Source organism: Nannobrachium achirus (genome assembly GCF_963921795.1).
Source record: "Nannobrachium achirus genome assembly, chromosome: 3".
Taxonomy (NCBI): domain Eukaryota; kingdom Metazoa; phylum Chordata; class Actinopteri; order Myctophiformes; family Myctophidae; genus Nannobrachium; species Nannobrachium achirus.
In genome coordinates, this window is record NC_137812.1 from 47,132,859 (window position 1) to 47,155,260 (window position 22,402).

At 42.7% G+C, this 22,402-nt stretch overlaps 1 pseudogene across 1 annotated transcript in view; it reads right to left on the minus strand.

Annotated features, from left to right (window-relative positions):
- Positions 1 to 505: 505 nt before the first annotated feature.
- The window catches only part of LOC308281423 (phospholipid phosphatase-related protein type 5-like), a 105,435-nt pseudogene continuing 83,538 nt past the window's right edge, over positions 506 to 22,402 (minus strand). The window contains exons 4-8 of the transcript XR_013963331.1: positions 9,488 to 9,608; positions 8,189 to 8,439; positions 5,677 to 5,853; positions 3,037 to 3,189; positions 506 to 657 (exon numbers count right to left, since the gene is read on the minus strand). The product of XR_013963331.1 is annotated as a phospholipid phosphatase-related protein type 5-like (transcript). The remainder of the gene's footprint in view (positions 658 to 3,036; positions 3,190 to 5,676; positions 5,854 to 8,188; positions 8,440 to 9,487; positions 9,609 to 22,402) is intronic.

Sequence of the window (22,402 nt, forward strand, 5' to 3'; positions counted from 1 at the left end):
AGGACAACCGACGGGTCGGTAATCCACCTCTTTATTGGTCCAGAGCAGTGGTTCCCAAACAATGGGCCGGGGCATATTTTGCAGTCACAGACCCATTTTTTTTTTTTTTTTCATTTCCTACAAATAAAAATAAATAAATAAATCACAAGATTAATTAATATTTTTCAGAACTTTAAAAAGTCATTTTTTTAAGAAACTTCCAAAAAAAGAAATCAACAATTCCATAAATTAAAAAATACTTTTAAGAAATAGTGAAAATGGTTGCAAAATCTAGATCTAGATCTACTATTTTCACTATTATTGAAATAGGACTAATTGTGATTACTTGATAATGCATTTGCGGGTCCCGGGGGAGACACCAAATGTAGGGGTTTCGGTCTGGAGCTGAAACACGTTTGGGAACCCCTGGAAGTAGAGGATCTGAACCAGCTGACAAGCGGGGCTCATAAGACAGCTCTGTCCTCAGACTTGGGTGGATTTGGCCCGTCGGAGAGGGGGCCGTCCTTCAGGGTGGGCGGGGCAGGGGGCGGGGGCTCCAGGGGGCAGGTCTAGACTGCGCTGGTGAGGCAGCGCCGCGAGGGGAGGAGCACGTCGGGAGGGGCGGGGGGCGGGATTGGCTGATGGTCATGTGATCTCAGAGTACGGTAACCCTGGAGTCTGAGTCTGAGCGGGAGAAAGGAAGAGACGAGAGAGAGACAGACAGACAGACAGACAGACAGACAGACAGACAGACAGATGAGAAAGAAGTTAGTAGTACACACTATCAAACACTGTGAAAAGATAAAGTCTGAAAGAGTACTATAGCTTAACCACAGAAATGTATAGCTGATTGAGCCTGATTCTACAAGCTCACAGCACGTAGAAGTGTGAAATGTGAGCTTGTAGATCAGATTTTCTTTTATAAGAAAAGAAAAGAAAGAAAAAAACTAGAAGCAGTGCTCTTCCGAGCACAGATCTCCACCAGGCAGGCGTCCTGGTGGTGCTATAACAGGCCAATGTGAAAAGGGTAGCATTTGTTCCTTGACCTAGTGGGAATAAGTGTGGCAAATTTCACGGTAATCGCAAACTGTGTTGATGATTTGAGGCATTTTTTTCAAAAACGGAGCAATCCTGCAAACTTTGGAAGCCAATATTAGCCAATTCGGTTGGAATATGAAATATCAGGTGGATCGGACTTGATCACATGATTATAGAGATACTGTGTACTGATTTGCATGATTTTTGGAGAAAATCTGATGGAGTAAAAGCAAAGAATGTGTTTTACAAAGGTTTATCCTTAGCCACTAGGGAGCGCGCATACAAAGTGTCCCACTTATCGGTGGAGTTAAAGGTAAAAACACAAATTGCCCTGTTATAGCGTCACCATGAGGCTGATTTGAGAAATTTGAAATGGCATTTCTTCCTCGGCCGAGTGGGAACGTGCGCACCCAATTTCACCAAGATTGCATGCTGTGTTCATGATTTGAGGCATTTTGTTCAAAGCGGAGCAATCCTGCAAACTTTGGAAGCCAATTGTAGCCAATCAGGATGGAATATGGAAAATCGGACAGATCCATGTTGATCACATGACTTTAGATATACTGTCTACCGATTTGTAGGATTTGTGGACAAAATCTGGAAGGACGCACACACGCACGCACGGACGGACGGACGGACGGACGGACGGACGGACGGACGGACAGGGACGAAAACATACTCTCCCCCAGGCCTTCGGCTGGTGGAGACAAAAAGAAAAGAAAAGAAAAGAAAAAAGAGTAAGAGTTCAAGTGGTTTAAAGGATATACATGTTCTATGACAAAATGTTGCCATACTTACACAGGACCAACACACAATTACGTAAGCATATCACCAGGGGACTACAAGCACTGAATAAATGCAACGATAGGATGTGCCAGCATTTTCTTCAAATAAAAAGAAAGACACATCTGTAGTAATTATTTTCGGAGCCAAGAAAGAACGATTAAAATGCAGCGCTAAGCTTCAATTGGTAATGCTATAAAACCCAAGCCAGCAATCTTGATGTAGTCATGGACTCAGACCTGAATTTAAACAGCCACATTAAGACAATTACAAAGTCAGCCTACTGTCACCTTAGGAATATTTATCAAGGACTTGTGTCTCAGGATTTGTAAAAACTTGTCCATACATTAATCTTCAGTAGCCTTGACGGCTGTAACGGTGTCTCCCTGAAGAAAATCAATCAGAGGACAGCAGTTGACTCAGAATGCGGCTACTCAAGCCCTTAATACCCAAGAAAGTGGATCATATCACTCCACTTACACTCCCTGTCTGTCAACAAATTGATTTACTACTGTTGGTTTCTAAAGCATTGAATGGTTTAGGGCCAAAACACATTTCTGATCTTTTATTGTGGTCTCTCTCAACTCCAGAATAATTATTCAAATGTCCTTTTATAACGTGTTTCTTTGTATTGTCTTAATGTCCCTTAATGTTTTGTATGAAGAACTTTCGGATGATTGATGAAATGTGCGATACAAATGCATTCGGCTTGCCAAGCATTGGGAATATCTTGGGCATATCCAGTAATTCTCTAGCCAGGAAACCAGAAGATGAATCTGCCACAGCAAAAATAAATATATATTAGTGATATTAGTCTGGCCTATCACTAGTACATACTGTATTAGTGATAGCTCACAACGCAAGGCGTTAAATAGCAGATCTACAAGCTCACAACGCCTCGCGCTGCGAGGCGTTGTGAGCTTGTAGATCAGCCATTTTCGGCAAACAGGTTTGGCGTAGAGGGGAAAAGAGCAGACTAAGTATAGAGTGAAAGGTCAAGTTTATTAAGTATAGATGGTTCAAGTGATTAAATATAACACAAATTGACATGAATCCTGTCAAACGATGAAACTATATGGAATCTATGAAAAGGTTGTGGGGGTCCCTGCTTCATCTCTCTCTCAACTAAGGGGTCCTTGGCCTGAACATGTTGAAGAGCCCAGGTCTGAAAAACCCTTAACTTTGTGCAACAGTTCAACCCAGCGATGATCCCAACAATGGCCCCCCACCCCTTACCTGGAGACCACTTAACTTTTCGAGTGGACTCTCCACGCGCGGCAACGTGATGAGAGGCAGTCCAAAGGAGGGCTCCGGCCGCTGCAGGCAGGGGGGCGGAGCCGGCAGGCAGGCTAACTGGGTGGGACGGAAGTTGTTGATCACACACGTCACCTGGTGGAGAGAGCGGTACAGAAGGTAGGAGTTACTAAGCTGAGCCATGGCCAGCATTTCATCTCTGGGTGAGAAGTTAGCTGATCTATAATATTATATACACACCAAATGGAGCCCTGACACTGACAGTATATTTGCCAGTGGTGTAAAGTAACTAAGTACATTTACTTAAGTACTGTACTTAAGTAAAACTTTGAGGTGTTTGTACTTAACTTGAGTATTTCCCATTTATAATACTTTTACTTCTACTCCACTACTTCGACTCACCTGATTGGACAGAGGGGGAAAACCGGAGCTCCAGCATAAACGCAAGGTCGGCGCGGCGCGCAGATATCCTCCACTGACGTGAAACCGCCCCTTTCCCATTGAAATGCATTGGCGGAATGCGGATTCCACTCTCAGGTATTTTGGTGTGTGTGCACCCCAATGCATTATTGATACTTTTACTTAAGTAAACAATCAGAGTACTTTCTCCACCACTGCCTGACAGTATATCGTCGTTGTCAGGTGAAAACCTTGTATGTCCAAAACCGTTCGTTTTGCATTTATCATTTTAAAAATGATTCAAACTAGTGAAAACAGCCGATCTACAAGCACACAACGCCTCGCACCGCGAGGCGTTGTGTGCTTGTAGATCTGCTGTTTTCATTACTTTTGTACAACGGCCTTGTATGATGAAGCAGGGCTTTACTTTGTGAAAAAATTAACAAATTTGAAACTTGGAGATACGAGGTTTCTGCCCGACAGTGACGATATTTGCATGTATGTGTTTGCCCAGTGAAAACATGTGCCTGTTCTTTCCCAGCAGGCAGGCATGCAGCCATACCCTCCAGTGAAGGATCCAACCATGTTATCTCTTCCTCCCACCATCTCTCCTCTCAATCCCCTTCATCTGCACTCCTCTTGACACTCAGCTCTCTATCTGTTATATGCTGTGCTATATCTACTGCTGCTTCCATTTTATTCTCCCCTCACCTATCATCTCCTCTCTATCTCTGATGACTCAATTACTCTTTTCTTTTCCAGTTCTTGGCATCTCTTGTTCGACTCTCCAAGCATCTGAAACCAATGTTGGCAGTCAGCAGTCTTTTCTTTTTTTACATTTTTTTATCCGGGAAAGGTGAAGAGGAATTATGTGAGAATTATACATTATATTGTCATTATGTTCTTCGCCTTTTGCTATATGATATGTTCTGACATTTTGCATATTATAAGAGTCAAGATGCCATGGTATCGCTGTCGCCTCACAGCTAGAAGGTCCTGGGTTCGATTCCCGCAGGGGGACGCTGTGGGCGTTGTGGGCATGTTCACTCCTCCGCGTCATGGGAGCATGTCGCTGTTACTACATGTCATCTTTTCGACACCCGACTCTAACCCTCACCCTAACCTTAACCTCCGTGGAGTGAGTCGCTAACCCTCCGGTCGAAATGATGGGCGTTCGCAAAAGCGAAATTTCCCCCCAGCGCCCACACCCTAGGTGGGGTTGGCGAAAGGGCCTTTCTGTGTGGAGTTTGCATGTTCTCCACGTGTCTAGGGTAGATACCCTCACAAAAACATTCAGTAATGGTCTCTGGTCGCTATAATACCTCCCCCTGGCTAGCCAGGGCTCCTGATGGAGGGGAAAGGAACCGGTTGGAATAACGTGTTCCTTCCACACGCTACGTCCAACCGGGGAAGCTCCCCCCCTGTCAAGTGATAAGAAGCGGCCTGCTCACTTCTCATGCACTGAAGGAAGCATGAGCTCAGTTCAGGGCTCTCCCCAGGTTGGCAGAGGGAGAGCAGAGCTCAGGATTACAGGCAATTGGTACTGGGTGAAAAATGGGTTACAAAATCGTGGGATAAAAATTGCCGAAATGTATATAGGGCTGAAGTGGTTAGTGTACGTTTTCAAAGAATTGCAGTGTAAAAGTACAATATTTAACTCTGAAAAGTAAAAGTACTGAAAATGTGAAATACTCCAGTACAGTACTTAAATGGTAAATGTACTCAGTTACTTTACACCACTGCTCCTATGGCTTCCATCATCCTTTCTCCCATCTCTCCTTACTAGTCTGGGATCACTTAACTTTTCGAGGTTTGATCCGGTCGGGAGAGGAAACCACTTTACGTCATGTTGTAGTACTCAAGGGCCGACTACAATTTGCAGGAACTATCAAACCGGATTCAGTTTTAACCCAAAATAATTCCCCTGCGCTCAAGGACATACTTTTAGGGCCTAACTAATAAACTCGTTGATGCGGCGTAGTTTTGCTTTTGAAAAATTTGTTTGGGATATGCATCTTTTATTCCAACTCGTAGCGACTGGCAAGACTACACTAGGCTACTCGAGCATTTTAATAGGGATTGGGGAAACAAACGGAGGGAACCAAAACAAAGCGACGCCGCTTCTTCTGCTTGTGGTTTCCGCCTAGACCGGATCAAACCGCCCGTTGTTAACGATCACCAGGCTTTCCCTCAGAAAGCCTGGTGGGCGAGGTTACTCCTTACCAAGAAGGCAGCGATGGCTCCTCCAGTGAGGTATCCGGCCAACACGTCGCCCCAGTGGTTTCTGTGCTCAGTCACCCTCACCACGCCCACCAGCACGGCCAGGGACAGCACCACCAGGCACAGCGTGGGCTTGGTCAGACGAGTGCCTTTGGTCCGGAATACCAGCGTCACATACATCTAGAAGACAGTCAGTCACACATGCAGAAGGAGTAGTGTGAGCATTCTTTTCAAGAACGTTAACCAGGACCCTAAATCAGTGGTTCTTTAACGTTGAAATTTGAAGGTCTCCCTTTAACCAAATGGACCCGTACGGGTCCATTTGGTTCCATTTGTACACTGTTAAAGTGTAGATTTTTTTTCTATTGATTACTCATGCCATGGAGAGTAGAGTTCAATCATATTTTTAGTTATTTGTCACATTCCTAAGACAAAAATGTGATAACAATAAATTTACCCCCATTCGTTCTGGATGGGGACCCGTTTCGAAACGGGTCCCCATCCGGAATCAATGGGGGTAAATTTACTCGAATCAAATTTTGTCTTAGGAATGTAACAAAATCTTTTTGGGGGGTGAACTACTCCTTTAAGGGGAGACCTTGAAATTTCAAAGTTTGAGAAACACTGCTCTAGGACATTTTCATTCTGACATATCGACTCGTATCGAATTGATTTTAATTGCACCTGTTTTAATTGATGTGTGATGTTGATAAATTGCGTGATGCAATTTATTTTAAACTGCCTGTTTCTTTTAATTATTCTCTTTGTGTGTGTATGTGTGTGTGTGTGTGTGTGTGTGTGTGTGTGTGTGTGTGTGTGTGTGTGTGTGTGTGTGTGTGTGTGTGTGTGTGTGTGTGTGTGTGTGTGTTTTCTCCTGCTGCACCAGTGGAAAAGAGGGCCACAACAACCCTCAGTGTGTTGTCCTAGAATTAAATAAACGTTGATTGATTGATTGAGTGAGTGTCGAGTCCAATCTGGAATACACTGGTTCCGTGCCAGCGTTTTTAAAGGTCACACAATGTGGCAGATGTACAGATGGTGATGGATAGTACCTATCTATCTATCTATCTATCTATCTATCTATCTATCTATCTATCTATCTTTATATCTATCGCAATAGTTAAATATGCAACCAACCAACTTTAGGTTTGTGTTACAAGAGCACGGATCACCACATAACTTTATACGCCACACACACACACACACACACACACACACACACACACACACACACACACACACACACACACACACACACACACACACACACACACACACACACACACAAATGGTAAATAAAATGGTAAATGGTGCATTTATATAGCGCTTTACAGAGATTGTGCATTACATTCACCCATTCACGCACACATTCATACACCGGTGGCGGAGGAAACCATGCAAGGCACCAACCTACTCACCGGGAAAACACACACACAGACACACACACACACACACACACACACAAGCTCTTTGCCTAAAATAGCAGCGTTGTGAGCTTGTAACAGTGCATTACTGCATGCCTGGCTGACATCTCACATGATTGCATCGTTAACTTATTTAGACAGATGCTAAGTTTGATGTCTATTTTCTATCCCAGTTGGCACTCTTACTTTTTGGTTGATGATTGAGCAGTGATTCACAACCTTTTTAATTTCAAGGACTCCCTATTTGATAAGAATGTGTATCTTTTGGACCCCAATCTTCATTGTATATCAGTGTTGATACTTGATTTAACTCCTTTATGTGTCCATTTGATTCCATTTGTACACTCTCAGAATTACAGACCTGTAGAATTACAGACCTGTAAAGGTCCATTTGTTACTGTAGCTGGGGACCCCCAAAACCCCCTCAAGGACCCCTAGGGGTTCTCTCATATGTTAATTCTGTTGCGAGCCAGAGGCCTAGAGTTCATGTCGATTACTCAGATCTTGGACTTTGTAAATTGCTCCGGATAAGAACGTCTGCTAAATGCCTAACGGATATAAATGATAACTGTAAATGAAATCTGCCTCTCTTCACCCATGCCAGGGGCGTCAATTGGGTATGGCAGGGGTATGCAGCTGCCATACCCTGGGTCCAGGGGTGAAAATAAAAGTTCTGGTTCTGGCTATTATGTTGTTAAATTACAGTCAAATTACTACAAATGCCAAATTTAACAAAATGGTCACTTTAACAAGGTATTATAATTATATTATATTCTCCACACTTGTATTCTCCCCATCTTGACAAAATGGTATATTCCCAGGTTCCGCAGGTCAGCTGCACAGGTGCAATTCATTATTGTTAATTGTGGCACGTTTACTAGCATGCCAAGTTTAGCTGCACTTGTTCCAGGCTGCCATATCCAGCCCAAGAAACCGTAGAAACGTGGGGAAAAATAGAATGTAAAATAAATGTATCATGCCTGTTGCTAAGGTATGGCAACATGACTGGTGTCACACCAGTCATGTTGCCATACCTTAGCTTTTTCTGAACTGACGCCACTGACCCATGCCCCCCAACAGCAGGTTCCTACCACGGTGTAGACGGCTGAGTAGAGGCTGAGGGCCGCGTCTTTGGAGGGGAAGGACTTGCGTGCAGAGGCCACCAGGTAGGGGTTGCCTGTGCAGGCCCGCTGCTCTGTGATGTACTGCAGAGGAGAGTGGCAGCCCAGAGCCGTGTAGTTGGGCTTACAGGCAGTCAGGAAATGAGGCGTTTGGTTCCCCGTCACCACCTGGCCCGCGTTGGCGAAGATAGTGGTGGTGAAGAGGCCGAAGGAGTACACACCTGTGTGGGGATTATGGGAGAGAGAGAGAGAGAGTTGGTGCGTGAGTAAGCAGGGACGTGCAGAGAATGTTAGAGAGGCAGGGGCTGAAATTTTTTCTAAAAGGGCCTTATGGTGAAAATATTGAGAATAGCAAACCTCCAAGCTCACAGCGCGTTAGGCTGCGACGCGTTGTGAGCTTGGAGGTTGGCTATTTTCAGTGCTTGATACCACACTGAACTAAGCATAATCAAGTCAATGCTGGAGATATACATGCAGCATGGATTTCTACACAGAGAGGGCAATTCATTCAACATAAGATGCTGCGTTCAGGAGAGTTTGGACAAGGCAATTCTCTTGAATGCTGCCTTCGGGTATGGCATGGAAAGAGGGCGTTTGTATGTCTTTTCACCATAGTAAAAACTGCATTCATGGTCTTGAGAGGGCACTTTTTACAGACGGATAAAGGGGAAGGGGCTCAAGCCCCCTTTGATGTCTATGTGTGCACTGCCTGTGAGTAAGTGAGTAATTGAGAGACTGACTGACTTGACTCAAGAGGTGAAAGTGAAAGGAGTAGAAAGTGAATAATTGAACAAAGATGGAAGGGATAATTTACAACATGATGAAGTGACAAAAGGAGGATGGAATATCAAAGTGAAAAGTAGTGACAGAGTTACTAGAATAAGATTGGTGTCTGAAAGAATCAGGGCTGAAATTAAATGGACCTTAAAGGGCTTTACCGTGATATCTGTGGGTTTAGGGGTTTTAATTGTGTCCCAGTTTTCAACTAGGAGGTTTTTCTCCTTTCCCAGTTTGTCTTTAGGAAGTACAGATAATAATATTAACCTAAATTGACCCTCACTCGTGGCCATTTTTCTCTTTTTCTCTCTTACATAAACCTCACCCGGGGAAGGGTGAATATGGACAATGTAGAGGCTAAAGTTACAAGAGATAGCAGACAATGAATAGAATAGAAAATAAGTGGGAGTGGGAGTGAAGGCAAAGTTGACTCCGTTTGAATCCTTGGCAGAAAACGATTGAGGATTTCTAATCTGTAGAGCTGCAACTAACCGAGGAAACGTACGATCCTGCGGAGGAGGGGGTTGAAGTAGCAGCAGTCAGCTGTCACTATGGTCTTCTCCTGAGCCCCCTCCGACTTCACCAAGAAACCCGACACCTCCCCAATCAGGATCTAGGAAACAAAAGTAGGCAAATAAAACTTTACAGTATTTATATAGTACTGAACAATACACTTCACAATAACTAAACATACATACGTGCTGTATATTCAACATATTAAAAAGAGATAAATAGAATAAGCTAAATATTAATAAAACCGAAAACGGTCTTAAGAGCCAGGACAACAAAAGCACAGTCATCTCGACTTAAGTCCGTGCACCTACTGTAGGAGACCTTGCTCAGAGGAGCCTAGCAGGTTTATAATCGATCAGTGATTCACTGATAAATTGTGGAAGATAGAGCAGAGAATGAATGAATCAATCAATCAATCAATCAATCAATCAATCAACCAACCAACCAATCATCCAATCAACCAATCAACCAATCAATTAATCAATCAATCAATTCAGCATGATAAAATGTTCTCAATATATTCAATATATTAACGTTTAATTTATGCTCCATCATATTATGCAAATCAACAGCTTGTTGATCTGCTATTTTCAATGCATAACATCATCATCGTATAACAAAGAACTCTTAATGATGCATGGACCAATGTCTCCCCAGAGACTCAACTTTATTTACCAATTACTTTTATTTTCATTCCACCTCAACAAACCTACAATAAATCAGTACAGGATCACCTCATTGGAAACACAAAACATATTTTTGTCAAAATACTAAAAGAAAACACAAATCTTCACTAATTAGGGCCTCTGGAACAAAATCCTTTCAAATAGGGTCCATGGCCGAATATACATTTGGGGGTCCTTGACATGAGAATGTTTTAGAAGCACTAATAGCCTATACTTATCTTTCCAGAGAGGTAATAATCCTGCTCTCCTAATTCTTTTATCACGTCCCTAAAACACCATAACCATGGCTTTGCTCCACTAACATCTATGACCTTAACCCACCCTCAAATATCCTCCCACAGCGAGCAGACATATACCCAAACATCAGGACGGATGTTTTATGGAATGAACGTCTCGGCAGTTTGAAAACATTCAGCTCATTTCCGTCAACGGCGTGGTAAATTGATTAACATCAGTCAACGCGTTGGCTAATAGCCCACCACCACGCTCCGAATAGCGAACCCTCGCTGATCACAGGACCCCTGCTGACAGACACATGGCGGATAGATGTGGGTTATATCCTCATGCAATATGCATGGACCAGGGCCAGGAGGCGCGTGGGATGATGCTAATGCGCCAACGCTTTCAGCATGATGTATGAAGGCCTCGCTTTTTGGGGGATAGCGCTGATGCTGATACTAATTCTGATCTTCAGAATGCCTGATGAAGGGCTTGTCGCGCGGATGCGGGTTTTGGGGAGGAATATCAAAGGCTTTTTCTTCTTGTACCGTGAAATGACCTCGATTCAGTTTGGGGTTATAGGCGGCATTTGGCAGACTCTCTCTCTCTCTCTCTCATCCGAAGTGATTTACAAATGTGCAAGGCCGGGGTCCAAGTACCAAAGGGTAAGTGGTCAATGGAATTCTGTAGATTGCTAAGAGAACAAGAATATTGTCATTGTCGGGTGGAAACCTTGTATGTCCAAAAGTGTTCCTTTTGTATTTATCATTTAAAAAAATGAACTAAACTAGTGAAAACAGACGATCTACAAGCACCCAACGTCTCGCGTCGCGAGGCGCTGTGTGCTTGTAGATCTGCTGTCACTAGTTTTGTGTGACGGCCTTGTATGATGAACATGCATTAACCCCTTCAGCCCTATGCCTACTTAGGCTATTTGAAAAAAGCTAATAACAGCGTTGTGAGCTTATAGATCTGCTATTTTCAAAGCATTTTTATACTACTTTATACATTTGGAAACAGGATATTCTGCAACATGAGTATTTTTTACTTTCAATACTTAATTATTATGTTAATGCATATGCCCTTGTACTTTTACTCAAGTAAATTCTGAATACCTCACTTTTACTTACTAACAGAATATTTCTACATGGTGGTATTGGCATTTTACTTAACAAAATGTGAGTACTTCTTCCACCACTGAAAGGAAGTACAGTAGGACACAGAGTAAACTGCATCTGTCTATAAAACATACCTAGCATAATTCATTCTAATAGTCAACACACAGTAAGTGCATATAAGCTACACCTAAATGCAGAAAACTATCAGATCTATGCAATAGAAGGTTGAGTATTACAGTACTTTGGAGGCCTGAGCCTGAGGTTTTGGGAGAGTAGCAATTGTGGCTTACAGCCTGAGGAATTACAATATCAGCCACAAGGGGGCAATAGTAGCCCAGAGGTTAGAGAAGCAGACATGGCCAGAGGGCTGTCAGCATGATTTCCTGGATCTGGGAAATTACATGAATAATAGATCTTTTGCATAGCAGACATTTTGACCTGTCATAGGTGGTTAACTGCAGATGAATATAATGACATTAATTCAGAGTCTATTTAAATTTAAGTGTTATTGCGTGCCAGCATGGACAAGTCCTGTCCAGTTAACTTGCAGTTAACATGCTGGCACAAAGAAACACTTCAAAGACAACAGTTGGCTTGAGCTGTTTGCCCTGCTATAGCATGTTAAAATGTCTGCTGCTGCAAAAAGGTCTTGTCTCCTTTGGTGGGACAAACTCAAGGGCCGCTGACTTGAGCAAGGCTACACCAGGGAAGAAACTGGCGGAACAGTGACAACAGTAGAAGGCTGTGGTGACACTCGGAAGCCCTTACATGTGAATCTGCACTGTTGCTTGAATGACCTAGGGCATGAAGAAGGGTGCTACAAAGCCCTTTTTAAGGAATACCTCTTCAGACACAAAGGTTAACAATTTTGGAAAAATCATGTATAAATATACCAGTGATAAAAGTGATTAAAAGTGAATCTTTTCAAAGAAAAAAGAATAAAGTTGTTTTAGTCAGGAACACTCGCGTCAAAGTAGATGTAACCATTTATTGCATAAATGGAATACAGTTAATCTTGCCGTTAAAGGGCTCCGCGTTCGGAGATGTTCCCTGAATTTTGTGCATGCTTTTTGAGCATGCTAAGCAAAACCAGGGAACGCAAAGCAATACCTAGGGATACAATAGCAGAACAATAGCAATACATTGACATGTAACTTCGTCAGTCAAAATCGCAGTATTTGAGCTTAACAATACATTGACATGTAACTTAATCAGACAATCACAAGTATTTGAGCTTAGCCAGACTGATCGTGAAAGGTGAAGGTTGGAGTGGAGGAGGAGGCAGCTAGCAGCGAATGTTCCGAAGCTTCGGAAACCAAGCATAGGTAGAGAAAGCAAGCCGTATTTAAAGGAGCCTTCCCTACTGATTGAGAGCTTTGATTGGAGTATGTCAGTCATGTGACATAATGACCAGCAGATATGAGAATGAGGAAAGAGAACAGAGCTGACTGACAGCTGACTACAGCTGGGCGGGGCGAGCGTGTCCAGCATAAACTATCGCATTGCTTAAATTTCCAAGTGTAACTACTTTGAATGATAGGCTATATAATACAATGATGTTCATCCTGGAGTCTGCTTATGAGATCTTGTGTGAAGATATCTTGGCCTGAGTTTAAGACTCTAGTGGCAAGAGCACACATAGCAACATCTGGCCTGCCACTTTCTCAAAGGAAAACTAAATGACCCCCCCAATGGCCCTCTGGAAAACAATGCAACCCACCCATGGATCAGTAGGCCTCCAGTATGTCTTGAGTCTGTCAAATAGTTAGGGTACGTCTGCCAGAAAGCATGGATGCACTCAGCAAGTTAACGGAAATATACACATTGGATCTTGAGATATGTGAAGTGGAAATGATGGAATTAGTGGACTGATGGTGGCACAAGACAAAGGGCCATGAATTGGAACACAAAGATCAGTAGAGGGACCACGAACCTGCACAGCCATACAATCGTTTTTCAGATATTGAGACGGCCTTATTTGGACGATGCTTCATGACAACACAACATGATGTCCCATTGCAGCATGACATCACAATTGACTCTATAAGAACTGAAGAATGGTGCGCTGCTCACCCATTGGTTGATCATGGTTGATTCATTCTTTAAGATGAGTAATGCGAGTCAATCACGTTCAACAACTACATACGACCGGGGGCCAGGCCTTTATTTCATTCCTTGAACTATCTTGTAACCCATGATAATCTGATCTGAGAGTAGGCCCATTCCTCAGTTCTTATAGGTCAATTCTGATGCTCTGATGCTGCAATGCAACATGGGAGTAAATAATGATATGAATTTGGACCCCCACCTCAAAATATATTGTTCCAGGGATCCACCCAGAAGCAAAGATTTCAGTTACAAAAGTTTGCTTTGAAAAATATATATATTCAAGATTTGCACAAATAGCAGATTTGCACAGAGTGCCGCACTATGAGCTTGTAGTTGTAGATCTGCAATTTCTTTGAATAGCTAAAGTATAAAATAATGGTTAAAGTGGTTAAAATCTAAAGTGTCACTGATGCTTTTCCAGATCTGGGTTCAATTATATTATCATTAGTGTTCTGCCAATGATACGCTCACTGTCCACCCACCAGTGGGCCCTGGGCCACAGGTTGCACTAAAGGAAAGGTTTATAACTAATAGGTCACCACTATCAGTAGGAGACTAGGAGCCATTGTCTGGGGTTCACGAAAGTGCAGAGAACATTCTATAATCCAGCCAGTCGCTTTTTTGAGATGTGGTGAACAGACAGACAGACAAACCAACCAATGAACATCCTTAGAGCCCAGGTGCTGGCTGGGCTAAATAGAGTTTTGTGTTTCATATACATACATATTACATATTCCCCACACCAAAGGGTGGATCTGACTCATGGCCTAACATTTTGAGCATACTAGAGGCAGTACATCAGTCAAACCACAATGAAAAATCACACCCAATGTGAAGTGAGCGGTGGTCGTGCTTGCATAACGTCTTCAGACTAGGATTTGAGTCTAGGATGTACAGGCTATGCTACACACACACGTTTTGCTATGGCAAAACGCTGAGGAAAAAGGCTACAGACATACGACATATGACATCACTAGACAAACATGATGCTACGTACACACATTTTGCTATGGCAAAACGCTGAGGAAAAAGGCTACAGACACACGCACAGCCACTCTATGGACCGGTTTACCACCGCTCAAAAAGGGCATATCTTAACCACCACTGAAAACAATCCCGAAGCATCAATACTAATGCGTGACGGCAAAGTGTAGAGGTTTTTATTATACCTGCAGCTGCTGTATGGGCTCAGTGGACTTGTTAAGAGATTATTGGCAAACGCTGCCTCGCTATGTAGCGCTACGGATTGGACTGATGGCTACGATCCAGTGCAAAGCCTGGTTCCAAATTATCTGCTGCTTACAACAGAAATGACCCAGTCTTCACTCCTTGAAACAGGCACGACTAATCGCTGTGAATAGGTTCTGATAGGGCCAAGAGACTTTCATAGCTCGAGTGTTTATAACACCAAGCTATGGAAATTAATCGTTTATTCATTGTCATTAATAAACAAATATATTCTGTGATGTTCAGGTGATGTCTATTAGTGACAGTTATTTAAGACTTACGTATATATTACATTTCTGTAGCTTAAATAACTTCCTTTTCCACAGTACAGATTAGTCAAGGAGATATCGTCTCTGTCGGGTGGGAATGTTCAAAACTGTTACTTTTCAGCTTTCAAAAAAAGAAACTCGTTTGGAGCATGTACATCTGCTACTTTTGGTGCTTTTGTGTGACGATGTAGTATGATCAAGTAGGGCAGGGGTTCTCAAACCTTTTTAGGCCGTGACCCCCAAAATAAACATATTTGAACTGGGGACCCCCCACCCTGACAAGCTCTTGGAATAGTAGGTATTACATTTAATGTGACTCAGTTCCACAGATAAATATTGTGAAAATAGCCGATCTACATGCTCACAACGCCTCGCAACAATATTCGCCTCTTGCTTACTTAATATTTGATGACAGTTTGGCCAGTTTGGTATTAAAACGGTCTTGAAAGTCATTAAATTGTCCCTTTATAAATGTGCAGATACCCTGTATACACTTATACTGTGTGTTGGTTTGTTTACCATTGAGTGAGAAAAAAAAGACATTAAGCTAATCATCTGGGGACCCTACAAAATAACTTGGGGACCCCACTTGGGGTCCCGACCCCAAGTTTGTGAACCCCTGAAGTAGGGTATTCATTTACGAAAAACACAAAAAGAGGTTTCTGCCCAACAACAGTGATATCTTTATGTGAAAGCCAACTGTGGACTGTGGGTAGTGCTGAACAAGCTGAACGAGACAGAGGGTGGAGACAGTTTCTTTGTGAGTAAAGTGTGGAAGTCCTGGTAAGTATATGAATAATGTAATGGCAATAATGTACAAGCCCTTGGTTAGTTGTTCTATAGCTGAGTTTTTGAAACATTTTGGTGAGGTTTTTAACTAAATTATTCATTTTTACTGACAGCATGACTATGAACACTCAAAAACTTTCAGAGCATGTATTCCTTCCTGATGTGCAAAAAACACCTGATGAAATGTAATTGCATAGCCTTGACTGTTGAATATGCAAATCCACCTAAAATTTCTATCCCTACCACTTACTGTTAATGGAAAATGATGGCTGAAACCACAAAGGAGGACTACATTCCTGTACTCTATTAATATCAGGCGGTTATAGCTAGAGCAGTCCCTCAGTTAGAGCAGTGGTTCTCAAACATCTTAATTTCAAGGACCCATTTTTGATCCGAGTTTCATCTCTGGGACCCCAATCTACACTGTAAAATTCATTCTTTTAACTCTGAGGGTATACAAATATAACCAAATGGATCCTTAAGGTCCACTTGGTTCTATTTGTATACCCTCAGAATTACAGATCCATAAATCCTCAAGGACCCCACTTAAACAGTGGGGTAAAGCATCGGTTTCATGTCAAGGACCCAAATTTGTATTTGGCCGTGGACCCCCTGAGGTGAAGATTTGTAATAAGAAATCGATAACATTTTCACATTTGAAGAGCAAACATATACAGTAAATGGATAAAGTGTTTAAGATGATTGTAATGCTATTAGTACTTTTGCTGTAATTTTTAGTCAGGATAATGTTGATTAGAGGAGATGAGAGCAAAATGGCTTTTACTGCTGGGCTGATTACAATCAGTTTGCACCATCAACTATCATCTAAATTATACTTTATGTCTATTCTACTCTTGCTTATTGACATCTATCTATAAATGCGAGAAGTCTCTGTCTGCGTGTCTGTCTGTTTGTAATCCGCGTATTACTGTTCGTCCCACCGGCTTCAGATTCGGCACGCGCGTTCCCCGCCGCGGTGCGGAGTGCAGTGCCGGGCCTCGACCCGACCCGACTCGCGGTTTTCCGAAACCGGCGCAAAACGTTCGGAATCTCCTTATGCGGAGCTGATTGTTGACATCAGGCTGTTCCGGAGGAAATCGGCGCAAGCGCTGACTCATTGTGACATCACTTCATAAAAGGCTCTGAGATCACGTACGCCACATGAGTCAACAAAAAATGCCATGGTTACGTATTCCGATGTTCCTATATGGGCATAAAAGGACACAGGCAAACATTATGGTCAAAACGGCTCTTATGACAACAGGTATAATGGGGTTTGCATTAAAGGGTGGGGTATTCATTCCCTATTTCAAATTCGGCACGCGCGTTCCCCGCCGCAGCAGGTAGTGCAGTGCCCGGCCTCGACCCGATCCGATACGCGATTTTCTGGAACCAGCACGAAAGGTTCGGATTCTGAAGTCTGACCTCAGGGTTTTCCCGGTACCGGCACTGTGTCTGCATAGATCTCCATTTATGGGCATAAAATGGATGCAGACAGACAGATACGGATATCTCCATATATGAGCATAAATGGACACAGGCAAACAGATCGTCAAAGATCTCCATATATGGGCATAAAATGGACACAAAAAGACAGATACAGATATCTCCATATATGGGCATAAATGGACACAGGCAAACAGATGGTCAAAACGGGTCCTATGACAACAGGTATAATGGGCTTTGCATTAAAGGGGGAACCAGCACTGTGTCTGCAACACAGTCGGAGGCACAGACAGATACAGAGATCTCCATAATGGGCATAAAGGGACACAGACAAACAGATACAGAGATCTCCATATATGGGCATGAAATGGATGCAGACAGACAGATACAGATATCTCCATATATGAGCATAAATGGACACAGGCAAACAGATGGTCAATACAGGTCCTACAGAGATCTCCATATATGGGCATAACATGGACGCAGACAGACAGATAACTCCATATATGGGCATAAATGGACACAGGCAAACAGATGGTCAAAACGGGTCCTACAGCGATCTCAATATATGGACATAAAATGGACGTAGACAGACAGATATCCCCATATATGGGCATAAATGGACACACGCAAACAGATGGTCAAAACAGATCCTATGACAACAGGTATAATGGGGTTGCATTAAAGGGCGGGGCATTCATCCCCTATTTACATTGTTCCCGAGTTGGCCAGGGCGCCGACTAGACGCTCAAGGGCGGCCGAGCTTCTAGTTTTTACAATTGGCTCGAATTGGGCAATCAATCTAGAAGAGAGTCCTAGTCTACTCTTAATTGATCAGAACCAACATGTCTTGCAAGGAGGCCATGGAAGTAAATCCCTGAATATTTTTTTAGAACTTTAATTTTACACTGGAAGTCATTGCTTTAAGTAAATGTACTGTTCCATCACTGAATGCAGATTGTCATCATCAGGTTATCTCACTCAGAGATGATTCTGCCCATATAGTCAGGTCCGCTATGTTAATAAAGGTTTATTCGTTGGATTTTTTTGGAGATTTGTAAAACTATACATTTTTGGAATCTTCAGAGCATGGGGAATCCAAAAATCTTTGTTTGCATTTGCACAGACACCTGCAAAGCCTCCATTTTGGACGTTCAAAATGGCCGACATAAAATACACAATTTGTGCTATCTTGGCTTCTAGACAACCTAGAAACGTAATTAAACATGCTAATCCTATGTTTTCTGGGTCAAGGAATCGAATGAATGAATGATGGATGTAAAATGTTCTGGACCCACACCCCCATTCTGGGGGTTATCTATTTTGGGACCTCCCAGAACAGTACGCTAGCCAGTTAATGTCCGATTTTCATAATATTAGAGTTGTTTTGTAGGTTTTAAAACATCCCAAGTTCATTTATTAGACTTTTAAAGCAGCCAGAATAACCTTTCTGACTTTTGGTTGGGGTCTTTCCTCACCTGGGACCCCCTAGACAGACCCCTGTCTAGGGGTCTGTCTCAGTAATCGCTCTGCTACTGCTCCAGAACAATGTTAAATTAGATCATAATTGAAGCATAAAAGTTGTTGTAGCTGGGCTCTGAAAACAAAAATGAGTAGTAGCAAATACCAGGGGTCTTCCACAGGGGGTCCGGGACCCCTGCTGGGTCCTCAGAGTTACTACAGGGGGCCTGCCAATCTTGATGGGATCTTTTTTTTTTACATTTGAAACTGAAACTTTGAATGTTTTTATGTATCCTGGGTTTATTGCGGCCATAGGTCGCAGTTTGCGACCATAGGTCACAGTTTACTATCAGAACCGTCACATCTTGACCGTATCTATCTGTCTGTCTGGATGGGTAACGCTTTTTTGTTGATTGACTCTCACACTCTGGCATCCCGCTCTGACATCACTGTGATGTCAGGGAACCAAATCCCCTTTATGCCCATATATGGAGATCCCTGTGATGCCAGGGGAACTATAAAAGGACAACTAGGTAGTCATCCGGCAACAGCTCACAGCTGTGAAGCCGGGAGGAGTTCAGATTGACAATCAGGTTCACAGGAGGGGAGGGTGCGAGCAAAGTGTGGTAGAACAGGGGAAGGGCAAGGGCCAGACACAGAATTTGACATAATGAAAGTATTGCAACTTCTCACTTGTGCAGACTAACATGTCCATTTATTGCACTGCACTCACACTGACAACACAACACACACACACACACACACACACACACACACACACACACACACACACACACACACACATACACATACACACCTCTTTGTTATTGTCACCCCAAAACCCTCACCCTATCCTCTTAAAGAGCCCATGGTCAATTATGCCCAAAAAGATTCACTACAATGCAGTCATTTCAGACATGCAGGATCTATTGTCTTCATCATTGTCATCTTCAATGTCCAACCTAATAGTGTTCACACAGTCTCCACCATGGAGTGAAAGGCAGGTTACTTGAGCAGCTGCAGCCATATTTGATGAGCTCAAGTACTGCCTTTGGAGCAGGGAGGGCAAGACACCTGACTGGAAAATACCCTCCACTCTCTGAATTCCATCTATTTTCTTCAATTGGTGGAAGCTTGGGGCAATTTGTCAGGTATGATTTATCCTGCATTGTGACATAGTTGGCACAGATGTGGTAGCAGTGCAGCACGAGTTGGAGGTAGCATCTCACCCTCAGTTCTTTGACAGAAATAGTTCCCATCTGAGTAATCGCAGGGTTGTTGGACCTTTTGAACTGTAAACATGGCATGCAAAATGCTCCAATGACTGCAATGTTGATGGAAGCTCACCAATAATAAGCTCAGGAGGAATGGAACCCTTTAAGGTCCTTGAAGTGGTTAATGACTTGGTCATCATCACCAGGCTTCAAGTAGGCATTGACCCATGTCTTTTTGGAGATTCCAACAAAATTCTCTTCCCCAGCCAGCACCAGAAAAATCATGTAGGCCAAGGAACCCTTGACATTTGTGACATCCAATAACTTGAACTTGCTTGAATATGTGTGTGCACTTCCACAAAATCATGTCCCTTGATGAAGGTATCGTATTATGATGCCTACTTTGTCATACCTGACAAATTGCCCCAAGCTTCGATCAATCGAAGAAAATATAGAGTGGAGGGAATGTTCCAGTCAGGTGTCTTGCCCTCCCTGCTCCAAAGGCAGTACTTGAGCCCATCAAATTTGGCTGCAAAGCAGGTTGCACTCCTCCCTGCAAATGCTATGGTGGAGACATATGTCTTGCAAATTAGGGAGGACATGTACAGTATTTTAGTGAATCTCTTTGGGCATAATTGACCATGAGCTCTTTAAGAGGATAGGGTGAGGGTTTTGGGGTGACGATTAACAAAGAGGTGTGCGTGCGTGCGTGCGTGCGTGCGTGCGTGCGTGCGTGCGTGCGTTTTGTCAGTGTGAGTGCAGTGCAATAAATGGACACGTTAGTCTGCACACCCAAAGTGAGAAGTAATACCTTAATCCCTGCAGTAACACCTGTCAACCATAACTGTCTAACACAAAAATTGTATAAATAATACTGAGAATACTAATAAATCATCGAAGTACAATACATAAACCCAGGATACATAAAAACATACATAAAAAAGAAAATCCTTTCCCATTAAGATTTGGTGTGCCCCCTGTAGTAACTATGAGGACCCCCCAAGGGTCCCGGACCCCCTGAGGAAGACCTCTGGTATTTTGCTTACTCATTTTTGTTTTCAGAGCCCAGCTACAACAACTTTTATGCTTCAATTATGATCTAATTTAACATTGTTCTGGAGCAGGAGCAGAGCGATTACTGTGATAGGCTCATGGGTCTGTCTAGGGGGTCCCAGGTGAGGAAAGACCCCAACCAAAAGTCAGAACGGTTATTCTGGCTGCTTTAAAAGTCTAATGCATCAACTCAGGATGTTTTAAAACCTACAAAACTCTAATATTATGAAAAAGACATTAACTGGCTAGCGTACTGTTCTGGGAGGTCCCAAAATAGATAACCCCAAGAAAGGGGGTGGGGGTCCGGAACATTTTACACCCATCATTTACTCAGTCGATTCCTTGACCCAGAAAACATAGGATTGGCATGTTTAATTAAGTTTCTAGGTTGTCTAGAAGCCAAGATAGCACAAATTATGTATTTTATGTCGGCCATTTTGAACGTCCAAAATGGCGGCTTTGCAGGTGTCTGTGCAAATGCAAACAAAGATATTTGGATTCCCCATGGTCTGAAGATTCCAGAAATGTATAGTTTTACTAATCTCCCAAAAAATCCAACAAAAATACGTAGTGGACCTGACTAATAGCTTCATTTCGGTACAAACTCGAACATTTAAGTCAAAGATCACATTCTATTGAAAAAAGAAATGCCAGGGCTTGAACTGCAATGTATCTCTCGTGTTAATCACAATAGTGCAAAAGTGCAAAGTGCAAAGTTCCACTTTTTCTATGTGTGTGGGTTTTAAGGAGCCTAAACATAAAATGATGTTGCTGTAAATATAGTGCTTGTTACTGTACAGTACAGTACAGTATGGCATGGAAGAGTCACAGCCAGGATAGCACTGTAGGCTGGGAGGCTGGGAGACAACTTTCATAACTCCCGTTACAAAACACACACTATAAAAAAAACAGCTATACTGTATAGCAACATACATTTTTCAGAAAAAGGAGTTAGAAAGGTGGTTTAGAATAGTAGTTCTCAGAAATAGCAGATATACAAGCTCACAGTGTGTCACTTCGTGCCGCACAGCACTGAAAGCTTGTACATCTGCTATTTTTTATTTTAAATCTTGAAAGTGTTTGAAAGATTTAGAATAATTTAGAATTTATTAACACAAATCTTCTCTTCTTGGGGTCCCGGGCACACAAACTTTTCAGACAGGGGTCAACAACCAAAAACATATCATTTTGGGAGTCCTTGGCATGAAAAAGTTTGAGAATTACATATTTAGAAGGCATTTTGTAGAATCGGCCTCAGCTCTTACAGAAACAATTCAGTGCATCATGAAATCTGTTATTTCCC